Source organism: Nicotiana sylvestris, chromosome 9 (assembly GCF_000393655.2).
Source record: "Nicotiana sylvestris chromosome 9, ASM39365v2, whole genome shotgun sequence".
Classification (NCBI taxonomy): Eukaryota; Viridiplantae; Streptophyta; class Magnoliopsida; order Solanales; family Solanaceae; genus Nicotiana; species Nicotiana sylvestris.
The window spans coordinates 177,835,677-177,862,074 of record NC_091065.1 but is presented as its reverse complement, the minus strand read 5'-3'; positions in this window follow the sequence as shown (position 1 = coordinate 177,862,074).

Below are 26,398 nucleotides of genomic sequence, written 5' to 3'. Positions count from 1 at the left end.
AGACATTCAAATCAGTGACCAAGAAAGCTGTGGTCGATTTTGTCCACTCAAATATCATATGTCGATTCGGAATCCCGAAGGTGATCATCACAGATAACGGTGCTAATCTCAACAGCAACTTAATGAAAGAAGTATGTCAACAGTTTAAGATTACACATCGTAACTCTACCCCATATCGGCCCAAGGCGAATGGAGCAGTAGAAGCAGCCAACAAAAACATAAAGAAGATACTTCGGAAAATGGTAGAAGGTTCAAAACAATGGCATGAAAAATTACCATTTGCATTATTGGGATACCGCACTACTGTTCGCACTTCAGTAGGAGCAACTCCTTATTTGTTGGTATATGGCACCGAAGCAGTAATTCCTGCAGAAATTGAGATTCCTTCCCTTCGGATCATTGCCGAAGCAAAGATTGATGATGATGAATGGGTCAAAACCCATCTAGAACAGTTAAACTTGATTGACGAAAAACGATTGACCGCAGTATGCCATGGTCAATTATATCAAAGAAGAATAGAAAAAGCATACAACAAAAAGGTGCGTCCCCGAAAGTTTGAAGTAGGTCAGCATGTGCTGAAGCGTATTCTTCCACATCAGTTTGAAGCAAGAGGCAACTTTGCCCCGAATTGGCAAGGACCATTCATTGTGACCAGAGTATTATCAAATGGTGCACTATGCTTAACAGACATTGAAGGCAAATGCATAGATATGGCGATCAATTCTGACGCAGTAAAGAGATATTATGCATAACTTTTTGAGTGTTTATATTTAGCATTATTTCGAAGATTGGAATGACAAAGGCAATTTATTCTGCTATCCAAACACTATACCATTTGCTTCCCCTTTGAGCCAACTTGTTTCTTTCCTACCCTCTCTTGGAATCAATAAAAAATCAAGTATTACATAAAAAAAAAATCTTCACTATTATGGAGTGAACTACGTTTGACCTGATTCCTCAAAGAAGGATACGTAGGCGCCTCACGGCTCGGTCATAGGGTGCACCACATGCACAATGTGCACGGAAAAGAAACATTAAGAGACCCCAATCAAGAAACTGGGGCAGGAATTGTATTGGAAATAAGAAAAGATTCCAAGAGTTGTAATTTTAAACCCATACCAAAGCTATTTAGCTTTTAATACCTTTTCCATTCCTAACCTTATACCAAAAAGACCTTTCGATCAATCTTAGAAAAATGCTGATGCAAGCAAATGAAGTGGTACAAACAAGGAAAGAAAGTAAAAATGAGAGAGTCTTATAGGTGAAAACCCACACGGGCACCATAAGGCGACGGAAGTTGAGAGAAAAGTAAAATGAGAGAGTCTTATTGGTGAAAACCTTCGTAGGCACCATAAGGCGAAAAGGAAGTGAAGAAGTGAAAAATGAGGAAAATTTATCAATGAAAACTCCTTGAGACAATTGAAAGGAGATTGATTAAAAGACTGGGTTGATTAATCCGAAATGCATACCCTGATCATTGGTGCCAGTAATTCCAATCAAGATAAGTCCTTTATTCCTTTTCCAACAGTCATCCAAAAATTGGATTTTTCTTTTCATTCTATAATTGTCGAAATCAGCGTATTTCGCTACTAATAATCTTACTTTCTCCAAGCTTTGAGATAAGTTTTATTCTAAACAAATAAGAAAAAATGTCAAGGTATACTACCAAGATCCAAGGTTACAAAATACGGCCACGAAAGGTGGGAGATAAAATATGGGTGTAAGAAAGAGGAAATCAAAAGTGGATCAGCAAAGTCAGAAGAGGCATATGATTACAGTTAAATGGTTTTGAAGGAAAACATACAGAGGGAAATCCTATAGTCAAGGATCAATTACAAAGACAAAACAGTCTTTTCAATCATTCCAAGGCAATAAAGAGAGATGAAGAGAAACATCACCATTGGCAAGAATACCACAGCCAGCCACCCTGCTTTAAACTAACAAAGTTTTCTTTGATTTAAAAACAGGGGCAAATACAATATTTGTGTCGGAAATACCTGGTAAAGAAAAGAAGAAGTCAGGTGTCCACCTGGAGAATGAGGATGAGAAAAAGAAGTCAGGCGTCCACCTGGAGAATGAGGATGAGAATTAAAGAAGTCAGGCGTCCACCTGGAGAATGAGGATGAGAATTAAAGAAGTCAGGCGTCCACCTGGAGAATGAGGATGAAAATTAAAGAAGTCAGGCGTCCACCTGGAGAATGAGGATGAAGAATTAAAGAAATCAGGCGTCCACCTGGAGAATGAGGATGAGAATTAAAGAAGTCAGGCGTCCACCTGGAGAATGAGGATGAGAAAAAGAAGTCAGGCGTCCACCTGGAGAATGAGGATGAGAATTAAAGAAGTCAGGCGTCCACCTGGAGAATGAGGATGAAAATTAAAGAAGTCAGGCGTCCACCTGGAGAATGAGGATGAAGAATTAAAGAAATCAGGCGTCCACCTGGAGAATGAGGATGAGAATTAAAGAAGTCAGGCGTCCACCTGGAGAATGAGGATGAAAATTAAAGAAGTCAGGCGTCCACCTGGAGAATGAGGATGAAGAATTAAAGAAATCAGGCGTCCACCTGGAGAATGAGGATGAGAATTAAAGAAGTCAGGCGTCCACCTGGAGAATGAGGATGAGAAAAAGAAGTCAGGCGTCCACCTGGAGAATGACGATGAGAATTAAAGAAGTCAGGCGTCCACCTGGAGAATGAGGATGAAAATTAAAGAAGTCAGGCGTCCACCTGGAGAATGAGGATGAAGAATTAAAGATATCAAGCGTCCACCTGGAGAATGAGGATGAGAATTAAAGAAGTCAGGCGTCCACCTGGAGAATGAGGATGAGAATTGAAGAAGTCAGGCGTCCACCTGGAGAATGAGGATGAGAAAAAAGAAGTCAGGCGTCCACCTGGAGAATGAGGATGAGAAAAAGAAGTCAGGCGTCCACCTGGAGAATGAGGATGAGAAAAAGAAGTCAGGCGTCCACCTGGAGAATGAGGATGAGAATTAAAGAAGTCAGGCGTCCACCTGGAGAATGAGGATGAAAATTAAAGAAGTTAGGCGTCCACCTGGAGAATGAGGATGAAGAATTAAAGAAATCAGGCGTCCACCTTGAGAATGAGGATGAGAAAAAGAAGTCAGGCGTCCACCTGGAGAATGAGGATGAGAATTGAAGAAGTCAGGCGTCCACCTGGAGAATGAGGATGAGAATTAAAGAAGTCAGGCGTCCACCTGGAGAATGAGGATGAGAAAAAGAAGTCAGGCGTCCACCTGGAGAATGAGGATGAGAAAAAGAAGTCAGGCGTCCGCCTGGAGAATGAGGATGAGAATTAAAGAAGTCAGGCGTCCACCTGGAGAATGAGGATGAGAAAAGAAGAAGTCAGGCGTCCACCTGGAGAATGAGGATGAAGGAAGAAAAGAAGCAGTCGAGGCACCCACTTGAAGAACGAGGGAATGCAATTGAAGTGTTGAAACCAAAAGCCCACTCATATGATAAAGGAGCACACTTAGAATCAATAAAGCAGAGAAGTCCAACAGAATCCCCAGCAAGAAACAACAAGAGTTCCAAAAGGAATACGGAATAAGCCAAATGCCCAAGAGTCACCAAGATATCAAGACAACAAGAAACGCAAGGGCATGATCTAGATAAGATTTTTATAATTCATGTACCATAGTCTAATTTAGCTTTTTGTATTTCCTTTAAAGTAAGGTGTAATAAGGAGGTCAGCAAGCAGTAAAAACAGCACAAAGCAGCAGTAACATCACAGTCCCATGGTAGTCCCAGCTACCAAAAATTCCCGAACTACATTGACCTGATTCCTTTATAGCCAAGGATATGTAGGAAACCTTTGAAGCAGAGGTTCGGTCAAATCTTTCAAAAAATGCTTCCCACGGAGTATTCGAACGGGCAAAAATCGCTCGTATCCGCTCACTTTATCTTTGCACGAAAACTCTTCAAGTTTCCGCACAAAGAGGGGCAGCTGTGAGCACGTGATTTTTGCCTTACAAAAAACTGCTCCAAAATAAATCAAAATAAATTTCTTTTACTGTGTAATTTCTGAATTTGCGTGGTGTTAAATATTTGTTTATGTCCGTAAAATGTTTGTTTTGTTATAATTAAACAAAATTAAAATAAAAATACATGTTTCATGCATATCTAGGATTTAAGTATGCATTTAATTAAGTTAATTTAAATAAAATCATAAAAAATATGCATTTTGTTCTATTTTTAATGTTCCACTGTGTGATTAATGTTGTCTATGTGTTAATAGTTGTTAAAAGGGTAATTAATATCTTTGTAATGGTAATTTTGTTTTTATAATTTTAATTAAGATTTTTGTTAATTAATAATGAAATTAGAAAATAATAAAAAAAAAATAATAACACAAGTTATACAAAATCGGACCTGGATTAAAATCCAGGCCCAAAGAATTAATTCCCTTCACAGCCCAATCCCCTTTAGCCCAGGTCCGGTCCAGTCCGAAATGAGTCAATACGACAGCGTTTAGTCATGGCTCAGCATGGACCGTTCGATCAAATCCAATCAACGGACGAGATCTTCTACTCTTACCCGAAACCCGTAACCCGACCCTTTGACCCAATACAGGCCGACCCTAAACTTAGACCAAACGACGTCGTTCGGATTAGTGGATTAATCCTGGCACTTAATCTTACTTGATCGGACGGATAACATCAGTCCACCCCACCCCTATATAAGTCCCCAAGCCTTACCCGGCCCCTAACTAAACACCCCCCTCTCCTACACTGTTCATCATCGTCCCCCAAGCCCCACTCCTAACCCTAGCCGCCCTAGGATTCCACCGCCTGAAACCCGGCGGCATCAACGCCGCCGGTCACCAAAATAACACCATAGAATCCCCTGAGCCTCCTCTATCCAAATATGTTAGCCGTTGGGCTCGAATCCTCCTGAAGGTTCTCGAATCTTCATTTGAAGATTCGAGCCAAGTTCAGACCTAAACCAAACAACACCTAGTTAACACCATAGCTTCCCCTAGTCATCCTGAGTATGGATCTGTTGGTTGTTTGGCTCGAATCAGTCCCGAGCTTCTCGAATCTTCTTTTGAAGATTCAGACCAAACAAGGACGAACTCAGATCCGTTTCAAATTAACACCAAATAACCCCTAGGCTACCCTCACCATTGTGTCATGTTTGGTTCTTCTCGAATCTGACCAGAAATGGTTAAATCCCAAATCGAGTTTTTTAAGAACCCTAAAAATACCAAACTTCCGGATTCTGTGCATATTAAATGAAGATTGAGGTTTAATCGACCTTAGTCGAAGTATTTTCAGTGGAAAATACTTCGACTAAGGTCAGTTTGATTTCAAACAAAAATCCGAAATCCAAGTTGAGTTCGAGTCGGAATAAAATTGAAGATTCAAAGGTATTTTTTCTATTTATTTTGTGTATTATATGTGTATTTTTGTGTTTGTTTTAGTCTGTATAATTTTTCAATCTGTTATTATCATACTGTCTCCTACTCGTCTACCTAATTTTAAATGTGAATTGTTTCTGATTGATTGTGCTTAGTTACAATGTGTGTAATCGACTCGATTTAGTTCGTCGATTAGTTATATTATGAATTTTCATTCATAATAATACTGATTGAAACAACCTGTTTTCTATCATTATGTACTGTTTGTTGACAGATATTGTAGATAATCATCAGTTAAATCATCCTGGTTTATATGAATCTGTCAATAAGTGTTGTATATATGTTGTCTGAACATTAAAGTGTCAAGGGCATTGTCAGTATTGGCAATGATCCTGTATGTGTCTGATTTTGGTTCAATGTTAAATCCAGTCTGAATTGTTATGATAACTTCAGTAATGTTGTTATGATGTTAGTTCTGAATTCAATATAATATTGCTGTAATGTCCAGTTTGAATTCAAGTTTGCAAAAGTTGGTCAAATGCAATTGTGTTAGGAGGTTAATATGATTGGTTTTAGCTGTAAATCAGGGAGATAACTAAGTTTGTACAGATTTTAGAATCTATTTTGCTATAGGTTCTGATTTTTCAGTAATAACATCAAGATTTCAGGGGCACTTCTGGGAATGAAACAGTAAAAAACAGGGTGTTAGTGCTAGTATATTATAATATAATGTTAGTGGTTATTAGTTAATGATACTAATGGGGAACAAGGGATAATGGGCTGCTGAAAATCAGGGAAAAGGTTTTACATAATGGGATTTTCTGTTTTTTTTTAAAAAAGAAGGGGGTCCAAGAAGCACTTAAATTGCCTAGGACCAGCCCTGTATAAATACAGGAGCTGGACAAACAGTTAAGGGGACAGAATTTTAAGAGAGAAAAACAGAATTTTGAAGAAAAAACAGAATTTTCAGAGAGAATTTCTAAGGACAGAATTTTTCAGAAGGAAGATTCTAAGAAAGAAAAAGAAAGGCAGAGAGAATTTTTAAGAGAGAATCTTTAAGAGATTTTGAGGGCTGAGATTTTAAAGAAAGGAAACCGAAAATAGAGCACTCACATATACACTCACACACAGATACAGCAGCAGAAACAGAAAATCAGAAACAAACTGAATTTGTAACTGAAGAAAAGTTGAAATCTGAAATATTGTTCTTGTGTTGAATCTGTTCAACTTTGTGTGATTCCACTGTTCAGTTAAAATCTGAAGTGTCTTTCAAAGTATTTTACTGTGCATCTGGGCTCTTCGAATCCTATTCTTGATCAGATTTACTGTGTTATCAGTATATTCTACTGAATTTGTTACTGCTGTAACTGCTGAAACTTACTTCTTCTACCTCCATTTTCAGGTATATGTCTTTTAAATTTTAAGTTGGAAAGAGATTTCAGCATGACCCGTCAATGAAGCTTGAATTGAAATGTTATTTTCCAATTGTCCAAGTTCATTAGTTCTAATTTCATTTTTTATGTTAGTTAACTAATAGTGAATTCAATTTGATAGCTATGAGTTAAATTGTCTTATTTTGAAATTCATATAAAGTTTTTGTAATAATGTTAGCTATTCCGAAATCTCATTGGTATAGATATACGTGAATTGTCAAAACAGGGAGTGAGGCATAAAAATGGGCCATTGATTACATCCCATAATACCATTAGCTAAATGTAATGATTAAGAAGTTACATTAGTAGAATATCTTGTAACAAATATGATTTTGTTTAGGTTGGTATAAGTTATTATATGGTATGATGACAGGTATAATCATATGAGTAAAGTAAGTTGGTATAGCTCATCATGATGTTAAAACGTTATGAATGTTTACGCCAAACAGTTAGGTTGTATGTAAGGTAACTTTGTTGAATTAACTTGCATAATAATGTCTTTTCTATAAATTCGATGCTTATCTACTTTCATAAAACAAAGTGACCAAATAATTAGGTCTATTAAGATTAAAAGGAGTATGTGAGAATAAGTTGAGTTGTATATACACAAATGGCAACATCTTAAATCAATGGTAATAAAAATAGAATTTGCACTAAGTAATCATGAAAATTCCCGGAAAATAGTTCCTTCCTTTATGAATCATTTATTTTCGGTTTCATATGCAATTTATTCTTTGGCATATATATATATGTCACATTTGTTTTAAAGTTAGTATTAATCATATTTTTATTCTGTCCTTTGAATTTGAATAATTGGAATGAATATGATTTATATTCGGAAATTATAATCAATGGTCGATATTTAATAAATTGTGGATTATTTTCCAAAAATTTAAAGAATATCTTAAAACGAGATTTCTCGCGATATAACAAACATTTTATTTTGAAATTCCATAATATCATTACAAATATGTTGCGCAATTAGGGATACGTTCGCGTACCCTGATTATACTTTTAAAAGCAAAATTTCGGATTATGCGTACGCGCAATTTCGAATGATTATTTAATAAAAGGATTTTTCTAAAGGCGTTAAATCAATTTCATAAAAATCCGATATGTACGGTTCATTATTCAAGAAAAATAATTATTCTTGATTCAACGCAATCTCGAAAAAATGTGCTTAATAAATATATTGTCAAAAGTAATTGTGTACACGTGCGCGTGACACAATTCCGCATCTTTTTAATTTATAACACGAATATACGTACGCGTAATTCGATTCAAAGAAGGTTTCTCAATCATAATAAGTATAAGCGGTAGTAAAATCAGATAACATCAATATTTAATAAAATCAAGTTGATTAAGCCAATAATAAAAACAGTTAAGCGACCGTGCTAGAACCACGGAATTCGGAAATGCCTAACACCTTCTTCCGGATTAACAGAATTCCTTACTCAGGATTTCTGGTTCGCAGAAAAATAAACAGAGTCATATTCTCCTCGATTCAGGGATTATAATTGGTGACTTGGGACGCCTCAAAATTCCCAGGTGGCGACTCTGAAACAAATAAACAAATCCCGTTTCGACTGTCCTTTAATTGGAGAAAACTCCTCACGCACCCTCGCGGGCGCGGCAAAAAGGAGGTGCGACAATTAGCACAATTAGAAATAGATTTGCAACAACTTCAGGAGCAGAATCATGCGGCCGAGCAAACCTTGGAAGCCAGGGCCCAGCATATCGGGCATTTGTTGCAAGAAAAGGTGTCATAAGAGAGAGAATTAGAACCATCGCCGATTACATTATTGTGAAGTGCCAAGCTTGTGAGGATATGACTCACACCACCTTCTTCGCGGCAGTGATGACATTTGTTAAACAGATAATGAGTGACTTGGATAGATTTCAAAGGGATCTTGCATATAGGCCCGCGGCGAGACCGAATGATGTCCCGCGGGCACTAGGAGCATTAATGTATTCATGATTTTCATTTGAGCCTGTATTTCCTTTTCCGCTAGAGTCTGTCAGTTGTTTCGAGTATGTATTTTCTTTTGTTAGATTATGATAGTTTATTTTTGGAGTCTTTATTGCGTCTTTTCATCAGAGTCGGTTAGTTGCTTTTGGAGTCTGTTAGTTTTGAGTCTTTGTAATCAAAACATTTGCTTTTTATGAAAATTGAAAATTCCAAAATATTTGGTTATCTATTTCCCCAGAACTACGCTCGGTCTGATTCATGCGGGGTCATGATACGTAGGAAATCTCCATAGGATTCGACCATAACCCAAAAGAAAGAAAAAGAGTGATAAGTAAAAAATGAAGAAAAGAAAAGGAGAGAAAAAATAAGAGCAAAAAGAAAAGGAAGAGAGAAAAGAAACCGTGAGAAGGAAACAATGACAAAATAAGGGAGAGAAATGAGAGGATAAAAACAAAGAGAAATCAAGCATAGAAAGGCATGAGTGAAAAGAAAGGAGAAGAAGTTGCAAATAGAAATAAAGAAAAGCCGGAATGACGCAAGCAACCGATCAAATGCATAATAGAAACGGTTAACTGCTTAGGTGCATTCACTCCTCAAATGTGTGGTTGCCTATCTGTTAAATCCCTAATCGCTAACAAGTTTGTTATTGATGAGATTCCAGTCAGGCAGATGGTTAGTTTGATTGGCATTCTGGTAACTCACTCCTACAACACCCGGTCCAAAAACAAGCTAAACATGGCCAACCAAGAACCTGAGGCAAGTATTGTCGATCCGTCAAAAGAGGTGGAAGAATCAGAGGTTAATCTGAAAGATGAGTTGTATAAGCTGAAGTAGCAGATGGCTGAAATATACCAAGCATGGGCAAAAGGGCACCCACCGCCAGTTTACCCCGCCAATCTTGCTTTTATCCTGCTATTGGGTCAAACCTAGGAACTTCCCACTGTGAACTCATCTTCGGCCTTTCCTCTCTACCAACAGTGCTATGGCACCACTTCCCAAACATCAAAGGCTCCACCACCCAAACAAGTCCCGCACCCTCCTCTACCAGTCACTCCTATTTTTGTGGAACCTCTACCTGCTGTATTACACCAATCCTCCAGTGAGCCTCTGTTCCATACTCACGACAACCAGTATTACCCCCCGGATCCCACTTTCAAGGTTCCCGAACCCTATTCCTACACTCCTTATTTTGACCTCCCTACGGAAACTGAAAACCCATCTAAATTCTGAGTAGGAGGAAATGTTCAGGAAAGTTAAAAGCCTGGAACAATCATTCAGAGACATGCGAGGGTTGGGAGGTCAAGTAAGTGTGGCTTACAAAGACCTATGTCTGTTTCCAGATGTGCAGCTGTCGGCAGGATTTAAGATGCCCAAGTTTGATTTGTATGATGGGCACGGTGATCCAGTGGCGCATTTGAGAGGTTTTTGTAGCAAAATAAGGGGAGCTGGAAGGAAAGACGAGCTGATAATGGCGTATTTCAGTTAGAGTCTGAGTGGATCAGCACTAAAATGGTATACTCGGCAGGATCACGGAAGATGGTACACATGAGATGATCTAGCCCACGCATTTGCTTCCCACTTCTAGCACAATCTCGAGATTATTCTGGATCGTCTGTCTTTAACAAAACTTGAGAAAAAGCACAATGAAAGTTTCAGGGAATATGGTTTTAGGTGTAGAGAGCAGGCAGCGAGGGTTGACCCTCCAATGAAAGAAAGTGAAATGGTGGATTATTTTCTGCAGGCCTTAGAACCTACTTATTACGGTCATCTGGTATCAGCTATAGGCAAGTCCTTAAATGAAGTGGTAAAGATGGGTAGTATGGTAGAAGAAGGGCTCAATACAAAAAAATCATGAGTTACTCGGCTATTAAAGCAACCACCCAGGCCATTCAAAGCGTAACTGAGGAGTAATTGGAAAGTATAAGAAAGAGAATGTAGCAACGATTGATTCAGGAGCTTGGTTCGGACCTAGGGGTCCATCACATTACTATAACCAGCCTCGACCCCACCACCAAACTTACCCTCATACCCCATATAGCCCACCACAACACTACTACCCACCACCAGTCCCCTATATTTTTGTCCACCATGCCCAAACATATAGCCAACCTCCGGCCCACGCACAATGGCCTGCGCCAGTCTCACAAAATACATACCCAGCTCCACAAAATGCCTATCCACCCCCAAGACCCTACCGAAACCCTCCTGGATCAGGTTTCCGGCCCAACCAAGCATTTAAGAAAGAGAGGTTGCAGAAGAAGAAAACCTTCACTCTATTGGGAGAATCCTATACCAGTTTGTTCCACAGGTTGAGACAATTGGGTATGTTGAGTCCGATCGAGGCGAAACTGCTAAATCCTCCCCCGAGGAATCTTGATCACTTTGTGAATTGCGAATATTGTTCTAGTGCTCCAGGGCACAACACAAAGAAATGCTGGCAATTGAAAACAGCTATTCAAGAGCTCATTGATACTAATCGGATTGAGGTTCAAGCTCCGAAGGCACCTAATATTAACCAGAACCCATTGTCGGCCCCGCATAAGACAAATATGATTGAGATAGTGCATATGGAAGGGGAGACTAAGAAGCCTTCGGAATCTATCATGATGATCCAGTCCAGTGAAGCCAGGCCGTTCGAAAAGTCAACAAGTGAGAAGTCTGTGATCAAGTTGAATGGGGCAAATAGTGAACCATCTGTGGTGGTCAAGAAGGGGTCCTCAAGTGACGTTGCAGGGAAACATGAACGAGCGAAAGTGGTTGTGCCAGGAGTGGCGAACAAGCCTGTTGTAATTATGGAAGTTGCCCGCATAGACCCTGTCATTATCAAGCCGGTAACTCAATTACCAATAGTCAACAGCAGGGCGGTCCCATGGAATTATGAATGAGTGACAGTGACTTACAAGGGGAAAGAAGTTAAAGAAGAAGTATGTGAGACCCATGGTTTGACTCGATCGGAGAGATGCTTTGCCCCCGAAGAGTTGAGAAAAGCTAAAAGCTCCAAAGACAACCCAGTGCTAGTGAAGAATGTTGTGACCGAAGAAGAAGCAAAAGAATAATTGAGAAAGATGAAAGTGCAGGACTATTCCATTGTGGAGTAGTTGAGGAAGACACCGGCTCAGATCTCACTATTGTCATTATTGATCCATTCAGATGAGCACCGTCGGGCTTTGATGAAGATCCTGAATGAGGCCTACGTTCCTAACAAAATATCAGTAACCTACCTGGAAAAGATATCTAACAAGATATTCGAGGTAAACAGAGTCATTTTTTCTAATGATGAGTTGCCCATGGAGGGTACTGAGCACAATAGAGCCCTCTATCTCACGGTGAAATGCGAAGATTCCGTGTTTACCCGAGTACTGCTTGACAATGGTTCCAATGCAAATATTTGCCCTCTCTCCACTTTGAACAAATTAAAGGTGGATGATGAAAGAATTTACAAGAACAATATCTGCGTTCAGGGATTCGATGGTGGAGGGAAAGATTCAGTCGGGGACATAATGCTTGAGCTTACAATAGGGCCTGTTGAATTTACAATGGAGTTCCAGGTGCTCGATGTGGCTGTTTCTTACAATCTGTTGTTAGGTCGGCCCTGGATTCATGCTGCAAAAGCGGTCCCGTCTACTCTGCATCAAATAGTCAAGTTTGAATGGGATAGACATGAAATTGTTGTGTATGGTGAGGATAATTTCTGTGCCCACAGTGATGCCATTATTCCGTTCATAGAGTTTGAAGACGACAAGGGGCCATGGGTTTATCAGGTTTTTGACACGGTATCGGTAGAGAAAATTCCAGAAGGGAAGTGCGTTCCGGCACCGAGGGTAGCCGTTGCAGCAGTCATGGTAGCTGTTGAAATGTTGAAAAATGGTTTTGTACCAGGCAAGGGTTTGGATGTATCTCTGCAAGGTATCGTACAACTGGTGTCTCTCCCCAAAAACTTGGATACATTTGGTTTGGGATTCAAGCCCACAATTGCGGATATAAAAAGAGCCAAAAAGCTGAAATAGAGGGCATGGGTCCTCCCAAAGCCCATCCCACATCTCTCCAGATCATTTGTCAGGCCCGGCGCCAAGAAACGCCCAGCAACAATAGTTCCCAGTCCCGTGGTTGGTCCTCATAAGGAGTTGCTTGAAAGGTTTGAGAAATTATTTGACGAGGTGAACATGGTGGCAACTGGAGAGGGTTTTAGCAAGGCAGATGCACAATTTGTTGGGCCCGGTACAAATATTAACAATTGGGAAGCTACTCCTTTACCCACCAGGAAGGAGTTTTGGTAGTTTGCTTTGATTTTCTTTCAATTTATCTGGATTATTCCAGGGTTATAATTCAGATTCTATGTTCCGTCCGTTTGGATGTATAAACCTTGTTATCTTTTAATTTCAATGAAATGCAATTTCCCTTTTCCTTATTCCTAACAATTTTATTTTCTTTTCTTCCTTGTACAGCTCTTTTTATGCTGGTTTCAATAACATGACATGCATAAGGAATCTTTGGCCCAGTCTTAAAAGTCAGTCTAATTCAGAAATAGTAATTCAAGAAATAGAGTGTGATAATGAATCAGAATACGACGAGGATGAGACCTTTGAAGAGATTAGTAAAGAAATAAGCCATTTTGAAGAAAAACCCAAGCCTAACCTGAGTGATTTGAAAGCAATCAATTTAGGGGACCCAGACAATATCAGAGAAACTAAGATAAGTGTCCATATTGAACCTAAACTTAGGGAGGAGATAATTAAAGCATTGGTTGAATATAAAGATATTTTTACATGGTAATAAGACGACATGCCAGGTTTAAGCACTGATTTGGTGGTTCACAAATGGCCCACTGACCCGATATTCCCTCTTGTCAAGTAGAAGTTGAGGAAATTTAAAACTGATATGAGTGTGAAGATCAAAGAAGAGGTCACCAAGAAGTTCGATGCAAAAGTCATTCGGGTCACTCAGTATCCCACTTGGTTAGCAAATGTAGTGCCTGTGCCAAAGAAAGATGGCAAGACCAGGGTGTGTGTCGATTACCGTGATCTGGACAAGGCGAGTCCCAAGGACAACTTCCCACTGCAAAATATTCACATTCTGATTGACAATTGCGCCAAACACGAGATTGGGTCTTTTGTGGACTGTTATGCGGGCTATCATCAGATCTTAATGGATGAGGAAGATGCAAAAAAGATGGCATTCATCACGCCATGGGGAACCTACTGCTACAGGTTCATGCCTTTCGGTTTGAAAAATGCTGAGGCAACCTACATGAGGGCAATGATTACTATATTCCACGACATGATACACAAGGAGATCGAGGTCTATGTGGATGATGTAATCATAAAGTCTAGAAAGAAGTCTGATTATGTCAACGATTTGAGAAAATTCTTCCAAAGGCTTCGCAGGTACAATCTTAAGCTCAATCCTGCAAAATGCGCATTTGTTGTGCCATCTGGAAAACTGTTGGGGTTCATAGTTAGCCGTCGAGGTATTGAATTGGACCCGTCAAATATCAAATCTATCCAAGAATTCCCACTCCCAAGGAACAAAACTGAGGTGATGAGTTTACTAGGGAGGTTGAATTACATCAGTGGGTTTATTGCTCAACTTACGACAACTTGTGAGCCTATTTTCAAATTGTTAAAGAAGGATGATGTGGTCAAATGGACAGATGAGTGTCAAGAAGCATTCGATAAGATAAAGGGGTACTTGTCAAACCCAACTGTGTTGGTACCGCCAGACGGGGAGACCTTTGATTCTGTATTTGATGGTCTTGGACAATTCATTTAGTTGTGTGTTGGGTCAGCATGACATCACCGGCAGGAAGGAGCAGGCTATCTATTATCTAAGCACGAAGTTCACATCTTACGAGATTAAGTACACTTACCTTGAGAGTACATGTTGTGCCCTAACTTGGGTAGCACAGAAGTTGAAGCACTATTTGTCTACGTACCTCATCTCTCGTTTCGATCTGTTAAAGTATATCTTTCAGAAACCTATGCCTATAGGGAAGCTCGTAAAGTGGAAGATCTTGCTCATAGAATTTGACATCGTCTATGTGACTAGGACTGCAATGAAAGCCCAGGCATTGCCCGATCATTTGGCTGAGAACCCAATGGATGAAGAATATGAGCTTTTGAAGACTTACTTCCTTGATGAAGAGGTAATGCATATTGATGAGTTGGAACCCGTTGAAAAGCCAGGATGGAAACTTTTCTTTGATGGGGCTGCTAACATGAAAGGCGTTGGGATAGGAGCAGTACTTATTTCTGAAATAGGGCATCACTACCCTGTCATCGCTCAGCTTCGTTTCTATTGTACTAACAACATGGCTGAATATGAGGCGTGCATTCTGGGTTTGACGTTAGCTATAGATATGGGTGTCCAGGAAGTTTTGGTCTTGGCGACTCTGACCTTCTGGTGCACCAGATTCAAGGAGAATGGGAAACTTGGGATTTGAAGCTCATACCATAGAGTTCAGGCATATCCCAAGGATTCATAATGAGGTTGTTGATGTTTTGGCTACTCTGGCATCAATATTACATCACCCAAATAAGGCTTATGTTGACCCTTTGCATATTCAGGTCCATGATCAGCATGCTTACTGTAATGTGGTGGAAGAAGAACTTGACGGTGAGCCTTGGTTTCATGATATCAAGGAATATATCAGGATGGGGGTGTATCCAGTACAAGCCACAGGTGATCAAAAGAGAACAATTAGGCGGTTGGCAAGCGGCTTTTTCTTCAGCGGAGGGGTTTTGTACAAAAGGACTCCAGATATTGGACTGCTGAGATGCATAGATGCTAGGCAGGCCACAACTATTATGACCGAAGAACATTCTGGAGTCTGTGGACCGAAGAACATTCTGGAGTCTGTGGACCGCACATGAGTGGGTACGTGCTGGCAGAGAAGATTCTCCGATCAGATTATTATTGGCTCACTATGGAGCGAGATTTTATCAGTTTCGTGCGTAAATGTCATCGGTGCCAAGTGCATGGAGATTTGATTCATTCTCCACCATCTGAATTACACAAAATGTCTGCACCATGGCCTTTGGTTGCGTGGGGCATAAATGTCATTGGTCCAATTGAGCCATCAGCATCAAATGGGCACAAGTTCATTCTAGTGGCCATCGACTATTTCACCAAGTGGGTAGAGGCTAAAACATTCAAGTCCGTAACCAAGAAAGTGGTGGTTGATTTTGTGCACTCATATATCATTTGCCGATTTGGGATACCAAAGGTGATCATTACAGACAATGGGGCTAATCTCAATAGTCATCTGATGAAAGAGGTATGTCAGCAATTCAAGATTACGCATCGCAATTCCATCCCTTACCGTCCCAAGGCAAACAGAGCAGTTGAGGTGGCCAACAAGAATATAAAGAAGATACTTTGGAAAATGGTGGAAGATTCCAGGCAATGGCATGCGAAGCTGCCTTTTGCATTGCTGGGTTATCGCACTACTGTTCGTACTTTAGTAGGGGCAACTCCTTATTTGTTGGTATATGGCACTGAGGCGGTGATACCTGCGGAAATTGAAATCCCATCCTTTCGGATTATCGGTGAGGCCGAAATTGATGATGATGAATGGGTCAAAACTCGCTTGGAACAGTTGAGTTTAATTAATAAGAAAAGATTAGCAGCAGTGTGTCATGGCCAGTTGTATCAATAGAGAATGGCAAGAGCATATAATAAGAAGGTGCGTCTACGAAGTTTTGAAGTGTGTTAGTTAGTATTGAAACGTATCCTTCCTCATCAGGCTGAAGCGAGAGGCAAGTTCGCCCCAAACTGGCAGGGGCCGTTCATCGTGACGAGAGTGTTGTCCAATGGTGCTTTGTATTTAATAGATGTAGAAGGCAAAATGTGTAGAAATGACCATCAATTCTGATGCGGTCAAAAGATATTATGTATGATCTCTTCGGTTAAATTGCGTTTGTTTGTAATTGACATATTTTGAAGATTGGAATGACGAAGGCATTTTGTTCTGCTATCTAAACACTTTACCCTTTGTTACCCCTTTGAGCCTTATTTATTTTCTTTCATACCGCTCTTTTGGAATTAGTAGCAAAGATCAGAAACGCAAGCGTGAAAATAAGTAAAGGAAAAAGTGAAAAGGAAAAGAAGAAGTAAAAAACAACAACAACAACAACAACAACAACAACAACAAAACAACAAAAAGAGAAAAAGAAGAAAGAAAAGAAAATAGGAGAAAGAGGAAGAAAAGGAAAGAAAAATCACAACAACAAAGTAATTCCTATGACATGAGCTACGTTTGACCTGATTCCTTTTATGGATACGTAGGCAACCTCACGGTTCGGTCTCATCAAAACAAAATCCAAAAGTCCCCGAGCAAGAAACTAGGGCAGAAGTTATGGTTGTTGTGAGAAATCTGATTCCGAAAGTTATAATTTTTAACCTATTTGAATTGTTTCGAGCCTTTGATACCCTTTATTTCTAACCCTATGCAAAATCCTACATTACGGTCCAAAGAAAGACCTTCTGATTAGTCTTTGAGAAATTCCAAGTCGAGCAGGTAAGGGTGATTCATATCAGGGGCAACACTCTGGTCCAAGCAGAAAAATAATGAAAATAAGAGTCTTATTGGTGAAAACCCTCACGGGCACCGTAAGGCGACGGGAACTGAGAGAAATAAAAAATGAGAGAGTCTTATTGGTGAAAACCTTCACGGGCACCTTGAGGCGAAAGTGAGTTGAGAGATGAACAAATGAGAGAGGTCTGTTGGTGAAAACCTTTCAGGGCACCGCAGGATGAATAAGGTCAAGGTTTCGGTGAAGAAATCAGGTTGTGGAGTTCCAGGGCAACAAAGTATGGCAACTGAAAGTTGATCGGTTAGACAAACTAGGTCGATTAATCCGAAATGCATGTCATGATCATTGGTACCAGCTACTCTACTCAGATAAGTCTCTTTCCTTTTTCCCTTTTTAGCAGTCACCCAGTTTTGGATTCTTCTTATCCTTAACTCTCAAAGTCATTGCATTTCATTTCTTTTGGGGTTTATTTTTCTAAGATGTTTCAATATCAGTCTTGCTCAAAGCAAATGAGAAAGGATTTCAAAGCTCATTACCAACTTCCAAAATTGCAAAGCACAGTTTGGCCAGAACATACCGAAGATAACATGATGTAAATTGGGATACAAGGAATCACCGAAAATTTCATCGGTGGAATAATTTGGTAATGTCATGGGAGATGCAAAGGTTCAGATAAAGGGACCAGAGGTGTAAAACAACAGTATGGGTATAGAACACTCGAGTCGTCAAAGGTCATGGGGTTTGAAAGTCAGACAGAAAGTCAAGCGGTTCAAGGCCAGTTCGGGAAAGCAGGTCAAAACAAAACATGGTAGCAGAGAGACCTTCAACAAGAATGCCATCAACTAACCACCATTTTAAACTAACAAGATTTTCCTTTGATTGAAATAGGGGAAGAACAATTCGTTTGTTTCAGAGGAATTCTCCGTAAGGGAAGAGCAAGCACTAATCAGGTTTGACCGTAAACTCTCAGGACCTTCCTGGAAAATGTGGCTTAGTTAAAATTCAAAACAATAATGAATAACATAGAGGAAGGTAAGTTTATTTCATAAGTTTGCATGTTTGAGATAGGATTCAATTAGGATTTTTCAGGACCCTCTTGGAAAATGGGACCTAGTTTAAATTTCAAAACAATCATGAGTAGCATAATCTAGCATAAATGTACCCCAAAGGAATATAAGTTGGCTTCAAAGTTTGCATGTTTAAGATAGGATTCAATTAGGAGTTTTTAAAACCCTCATGGATAATGGGATGTAGTTTTAAAATTTGCTTGGCTAACAAGACTTAGCATAAGACATACCTTCAGAAGATATAATTTAGCTTTAAAATTGTCATTTAAATAGGACTTGTCAGGATCCTCCTGGATAACGGGATCTAGCTTTCAAATTCTTGATAATGTTTGGTAACATGATTCAGTTTAACACTTACATATGTGCCCAGATACCAAACTGTGGCAGAAAATTTTCTTTGTTTTTGTCTATTTTGTTGAAGTCAAGAGCCCGCCTGGAGAACAAGTGAATACATTTCAAGTTAGCAGTCAGGAGCTCGCCTGGAGAGTAGGGAATACATTTCAAGTCAGCAATTAGGAGCCCGCCTGGAGAGCAGGGAATACATTTCAAGTCAGCAGTTAGGAGCCCGCCTGGAGAACAAGGGAGTACAATTCAAGTTTTAGCTTTCAAGTTCTTATTGATATTTGGTAATATGATTCATTTTACACTTACATATGTGCCCAGATACCAAATCGGGGCAGAAAAGTTTCTTTGTTTTTGTCTATTTTGTTGAAGTCAGGAGCTCGCTTGGAGAGTAGGGAATACATTTCAAGTTAGTAGTCAGGAGCCCGCCTGGAGAGCAGGGAATACATTCAAGTTTTGCAGTCAGGAACCCGCCTGGAGAGCATGGGAATACATTTCAAGTTCAGCAATCAGGAGCCCGCCTGGAGGGCATGGGAATACATGTCAGGTTTAGCAATCAGGAGCCCGCCTGGAGAGCATGGGAATACATTCAAGTTTAGCAATCAAGAGCCCGCCTGGAGAGCATGAGAATACATTTCAAGTTTAGAAATCAGGAGCCTGCCTGGAAAGCATGGGAATACATTCAAGTTCAGCAGTCAAGCGTCCACCTAAAGAAAGGGAAAACATCTCAGATTACAATTCAAGGCGGCAACAAAGGGATCTCACCGGGAGAATACAAGTCAATAAGGCAACAAGAACCACAAGAGCAAGTTTGAAGATATAGATAGGATATCTTGTAACTCATAGATCATAGTCTAGTCTAGCTTCTTTTTATTTTGACATGGTGTAATAAGGGGGTTCAGTAAGCAGTAGCAGCAACAGCAACAACAGTGAAATCACAGCTTTATGGTAGTCCCAACTACCAAACATTCCTAAACTACACTGACTTGATTCCTTTTTAGCCAAGGATATGTAGGCAACCTTGGAAGCAGGGTGCGGTCAAATCTTTCAAAAATGCTTCCCACGGAATATTCAAACGGGCAAAAATGGCTCGTATCCGCTCACTTTATCTTTGCCCGAAAACTCTACGTGTTTCCGAGCAAAGAGGGGCAGCTGTGAGAACATGATTTTTTCCCTATATGAATTACTCCCAGAAATTCAAAACAAAATAATTTCTTTCAGTGTTTGTAATTTTATGGATTTTTGTGACATTACTGTTAATTGGTTGCATTTTTATCTGGGCATTTTAATTAATGAAAAATACAAAAATATATGTGCATTTGCTTTTAGGATTTAATTTAGCATTTTTGGATTAATTGAATAATTAGGTTATTTTAAAAAGGGAAAATCACAAAAGTAGTCATTTTACACCTTTTAATTTTAATTTGTGATTTTTGAGTTAGTTCTTCTTTAATTTATTAATTGTGATAATTATCATTAGGTTTAATTATTATTTTTAGGTTAATTAGGTCCTAGGAATTATTTTAGATTTTGTTTAATTTGAGAAAAAATAAAAAGAAAAAGAGAAAGAAAAGGAAAAGGCACTAAAAAGAATTAATGGAAATGAAGAAAGGGAACTTGGGCCAAATTGATTGAATCATCTCCAAGCTCAAACCCCTGCACCCCTGAAACCCGTCCAAATTGCCCCAATACCCGGCCCAAAACAACCCTGACCCGGTCCACCTTCTCCCCTACCATCCAAACGACCTCGTTTCGTTTAAGGGAGATCAGGACCGTCGAGGTCTTCGTCATCCAACGGTTGGGAAGGTGGGTCTCCCACGTATAAAAGTGTCCAAACGCACCCTCCTACCCCCTCATCATCTCTTTCACAGAGACTCTAACCTGCAAACCCTAACAATGCCGCCTCAATTTCCACCGCCTCAAGGTGGCGGCACCACTACCAAACAACCCCGAATTAACACCCTGAAGCCCCCATGACCTCATCTCTCCAAATCCTTAACCCATACCCTTCGAATCCTTCCCGTCTCCATCAAATCTTGATTCTAGGGATAGGGTTCAAAGCCCTAAAAGTTCAAAGTGTTCCAATCCAAGATTTTATGGCTTTCATGGTTACCGGATCCAGTATTCAAGTGTTAGGCTGCTGATTTTCTACAAAATAACATTAGTCACATGTTCTTGATAAAGAACAGGCGATTGGTATTATATTGTGGCTCTAATCGGAGAGGCAGTCATGAGTACAAGTAGAGTCGGTGAGTTTCTTTCTTTTCTTTGATTTATTCTCCTATTCTTCTTCTTTCATTCTTCTTTTCTCCGAATAATTCAATTGAAAGACGAGCAAAATTCTGGCCAAGATAAAACCTGGTTTTTTTATATAGTTTGATCTTTTCCAGGGTTTACCCTTGATGTCGTTTGGTCTTGCTTGATGAATTCTGTGTTTGTCCTTGTTAGTTAATCATTTAGTTTAATCTAACTAGACCGAGGGTTTAATTTAGTTCAATTTTGAGTTAATTAGTATTTTAGCTCGGGTTTTAAATTGTGAGAAAATTGTTCATTTGTTTCTTTGCCATTCACCTTAATTTTATTTGGGTTGGGGTCATCATGACATTTGGGCTATGAATTATTTAGAATCCATTCCCAGAGCTCGAATGGATTTTTTGGGCCCATGTTTGTGTAACCATTGGGCCGGTTAACCCATGACCCAACTGAGGCTGAGGGGTAATTTCAGGGTCCCCAAAGGGTTGTATAGGTAATCTAGCTAGGGAATCTCTTGGGTAACTGATTTAGAAGCTTTTAGTAGGGATCTTCTATGGAATTTTAGACTTTAGCTTAGGTATCAAGTCAAAAAATGAGGGATTAATTGGCAAAAAATGAAATTAAGGGGGGACTAGAAGTGCAAAACTAAACTCTCAGGTTTGCCCTATTTGCTTGCCTACAAAGACATTCATTCTTGCCTTGCAAGGCAGAGATCAAGAGCTGAAAATCCAGAAAAATGCAACTGCAAAAAAATACTGTTTCATAGACTTTGAGTATTTTTAATTCCTTCAATTTCTGAATAACAATAGAAGGCTGAGTGGTTTGAATAGCCACTATTCCATTGAAACTCTCTCAATTTACTTTGATTTCTGAGTACTGAAAGTTGTTGGTTCGTCTAAGTATGAAAATGATTTGATTTTGGTTGGTTTTCAAGAGCTTTTGGTTCTATTTTTGTTGCCTTTTGGTTGTTGAACATTGTTTGGGATTTCTATTGATTTTAACCTACCTCAAAGCTGGTTCCCCTTTTGATTATTTATGGGCTAACGTTGCAATTAACACTGGTCTACTGCTGCTGATTCCTCCTTCTTCTTATTCTCTTTACTGTTATCAGGTACATTCTCTTGAAATTCTACTGGATGTATGTGTCATAATGAAGATGAAACTTAAAGTTTTGGAACATGGCAGCTGAATCTGTTTTGTTTAGTTTTAGTTTTCTTCGTGGTGTTTATATGTTGGATCAGTTAATTCATTGTAGTTTAGCCACTCTTAGTACGATTTGCTAAATTGGTATGTTGTAGTTAAACCTTGGGACTGTTGGTGATATGCTACTGACAGAAATTTGGTGAATGCATAATTTCTGAGAGTTTTCTTTTTAGGCATTGTTGGCATTAAGATGTGTTAAGTTAAACATCCTTGTTACTTCACTGGTTTCATTTTGTGTGTTAAAATCATTTAGAATGAGGATTCAAAACAAGGTAAATGGTTATAGAGGGAAATTTATTGATATATATACGTTGAATATGAGTGGATTATGATTAATATGCACATCGTGGAGTAAAATAGGTGTGTATAAAAGTTGAAATGGTAGAAAGTTGATTAACATGTTCAAATGTGGGGCAGTTAGGGAAGGTGCATAATTTCTTAGCTTTCATGGTTCTCCGTAGTTATAAGTTTTTTCATGTTTTCTTTAATAAGCATATGAAGGTATAGTCAACAAGAATGGTTCGAAAAAAGGTTTCGTTTGGTTTTAATTAATCCCTGATACTCCAAAGGGCTTGCGTTGTGAAAGACTCGAACTCGAGTCGTGTTATGTATTTGTCTCAGCGATGGCTTTATGAATTTGTGGCACTTCTGGCGCTCATTTGTGCTTTGGAGACTCGATACCGAGCCTCTCCCCAGCACAACATATTTTCAGAAGCTTGGGGCTAACTATTGGGCCCAAAATAGGACAGGCCCTTCCTAATGAGACTTGGGCCACCTCTTTTCGTTGGGTTACTGGTTTATGCTGAGCTAAATACCCCCTTTTCTAATAATTAATTCTCCATCGTGTAAGTTTCTCGTTAATCTGAATAAAACCTTTGGTTACATTTAGTAGTAAAGAATCGAATTCCTTTAAATAATTGGGAGGCGAGCTATACTAGATAAGACATAGTCTATGGCCCTCCAAGCTTTAGTTTGAATATCCTTTTAAAATGGAATCGAGGTACGCCGCGCCAAATAAAATCTCAAATGCGCGGCCCTCAATTAATCCTTTCTTTTAAAATACTTAAAACTCGAGGCGTGCCATTTAGCAATTTCACATGGCCCTCGCAAAGTTAAAAACTCGTGGTTGCTTTAGGCGCGTTGTTTTAAAAATATTACCTTCCTAAACTCGGGTGCGCATTTATGTGACCCAAATCTAAATCTCAACAATGTAAAAATATGTCGAAGACCGCAGGTGCATTTATGTGACGTGGTTCAAGATGTATTTTGACAGCGTTTCAATATTCCTAAAAGTGAATAAAAGCGGTTAAAAGTTAAAATTTTCACATAGGTTTAAAATGTTTTTAAAATCAGATAATTAAGCCGAATATTGCAGTTGAGCAACGTGCTAGAAACACGGAACTCGGCAATGCCTAACACCTTTTTCCGGGTTAACAGAATTCCTTACCCAAATTTTTGGTTCGCGGTCTGTAATACAGAGTCAATCTTTCCTTGATTCGGGATTTGAACCGGTGAATTGGGACACCATAATCTCCCAAGTGGCGAATCTGAATCTTTAAATAAAAATAATCCCATTTCGATTGTCCTTTAATTGGAAAAACTCCCTTATACCCTTTTGGGGGTAGGTAAAAAGGAGGTGTGACAAGGGCCCTACTGAGATTAAATAAATACTAAGATGACAGGATAATATAAGTAGTACAATTGAGAATCTACAGTAAGAATCTATATAGGATAATAAGGAGTACAATAACGAAAATAGAGATAAAGACAAAACACAAGGAAGTACCACTTTTAACAAGGTTAATAACCGAGGATCTCTTGGCATCCCGAGGATCTCTTGGTATCCTCTATGTATACAAGGGATCTCTTGGTATCCCGAGGATCTTTTGGTATCCTCAATATACATGCCAGGGATATCTTGGTATCCCGCACCTCAGTTCAGATCATAAATACGTACCGAGGATCTCCTGGGATGACCCCTAGTCCCAAAGTAAAAACACACAGCAACAACACAAGATTTTCCAATAATGCTAAATTTCGTACTAAGTAAAAAGTTAATTCTAGCCTAACATTCTTCACGAAATACAATTAAGGCAGTTTAAGCAAATAGGCAATTAAGTCAACTAAACTTGCTTTCCTAACTAACAACAGGCTAAATTTGCAAGTAGAATAAAACAGGAAAAAGGAACTCAATTGAAATACTTAAAGAAAATCGGATTTTCAAAAATTAGCTCAAGTACGCACTCGTCACCTCATGTACAAGGCATTTCAATTATCAAATATATCATATCCTAAGGGGAAGGTCCCCCACACAAGGTTAGCCAAGCCACTTACCTCGAACCGGATCAGTAATCAATCCGAAACCACGCTATTATCACGAGTACTCGACTCCAAATGGCCCAAATCTATTCAATTCAATTGCATTATGTAAATAACTTTTCAAGTAACTGATTCTACAAAGAAATTCTAAGCTAATATGCGAAATTAGGTAAAATGACCAAAACTTCGGAATCAGGTAAAATTTATATTTTCAGAATCCTCATACTCTCACGAGTTCATGCATAAAATTATCCAAATCTAAGGTCAAATTCCCAATCAAAAGTTGAATTTTAGGTCTAAGAATTTTCTTCCAACTTTTCCCCAATTTTCATCTCCAATCCAAAATTAAATGATGAAACCAACTATAGATTGATGGAATATAACTAGAAAGGGTTAAAGAATCATTACCCGATGATATCCTCTTCAATTTCCTCTCAAAATCGCCCTCTCCCGAGCTCCAAATCGATTTTCCAATATTTGAAACTAAACCCTCGAAATTTCATATTTCTGCCCAGCTGTTTCCGCATCTGCGGTCCTGGGAACGCATCTGCAATCCCGCTTCTACGGAACAAAGGTCGCATCTGCGACTTCTCACTTAAGGGCCAGCTTCCGTATCTGCGACTCCCAATCCGAAGATGCCGTACCGCTCCTGCGGAATACCACCTCTTCTGCGGGTTCCTAAAGAAACTCCCCAGTTCCGCTTTTGCGGCGCCGCACCTGCGGAGACCAAACTGCATGTGCGGTTATGAAAGAACCAGCAGCTAAAGCTGCAACTCTAAATCCAAAAATCTTTCCATCAACCATCTGAATTCACCCCGTGGCCCCTGGGACCCCAACCAAAGGCACTGACAAGTCACAAACCACTACCCAAACTTGTACCAATCCTTAAAGCACCTAAAACAACATCGAAACCTCGAATTAACCATGGATTAAAGCCTAAGAACTCAAAAAATCTCAAAATACGCTTTCGATCAAAAAGTCTATCAACCCTCGCCCGAATGACCTGAAATTTTGCACACACGTCACATTCAACACTACAAAGCTACTCCAACTTCCTGAATTCCATTCCGACGCTCAGATCAAAATCTCACTATCAGACCGGAAACTTCAAAAATTCAACTTTCGGCATTTCAAGCCTAAATTTGCTACGAACCTCCAAAACACAATCTGAACACGCCCCTAAGCTCGAAATCACCGAACGGGGCTAACAGAACCATCAGATTTCCATTCCAATGCCGTTTTCACACTATAGTGACTACGGTCTTTCCAATACTTAAGCTCTCATTTAGGGACTAAGTGTCCCAAAACTCTCCGAAACTCAAAACCGAAAGTCCCAGCAAATCAAAATAGCAGAAATAAACTCAAGGGAAGCAGTTAATAGGGGATCAGGGCATTAATTCTTAAGACAACCGGCCGGGTCATCACATTCTCCTACACTTAAACATTCGTTCGTCCTTGAACGACCATAGAGACATACCTAAAGTAGTGAAAAGATGAGGGTAACAGCTGCGTATATCCTACTCGGTCTCCCAGGTCGCCTCCTCAACCGGCTGACCTCGCCACTAAACCTTCACTAACGCAATGTTCTTTGACCTCAGCTTTCTAACCTGCGTGTCCAATATTGCCACTGGCTCCTCAACATATGATAGATCCTTGTCCAACTAGACTGAACTGAAATCCAACACGTTCGATGTATCACCGTGATACCTCCAAAGCATCGAAACATGAAATACCACATGAACTCCTGCCAAGCTGAGAGGTAAGGCAAGCGCAAAAGCAACCTCCCCAACATGCCACAATATTTCAAAAGGGCCAATAAACCTCGGACTCAACTTCCCTTTCTTCCCAAATCACATAACGCCCTTCATAGGTAAAACCCGAAGCAGAACCCGCTCTCCAACCATATAGG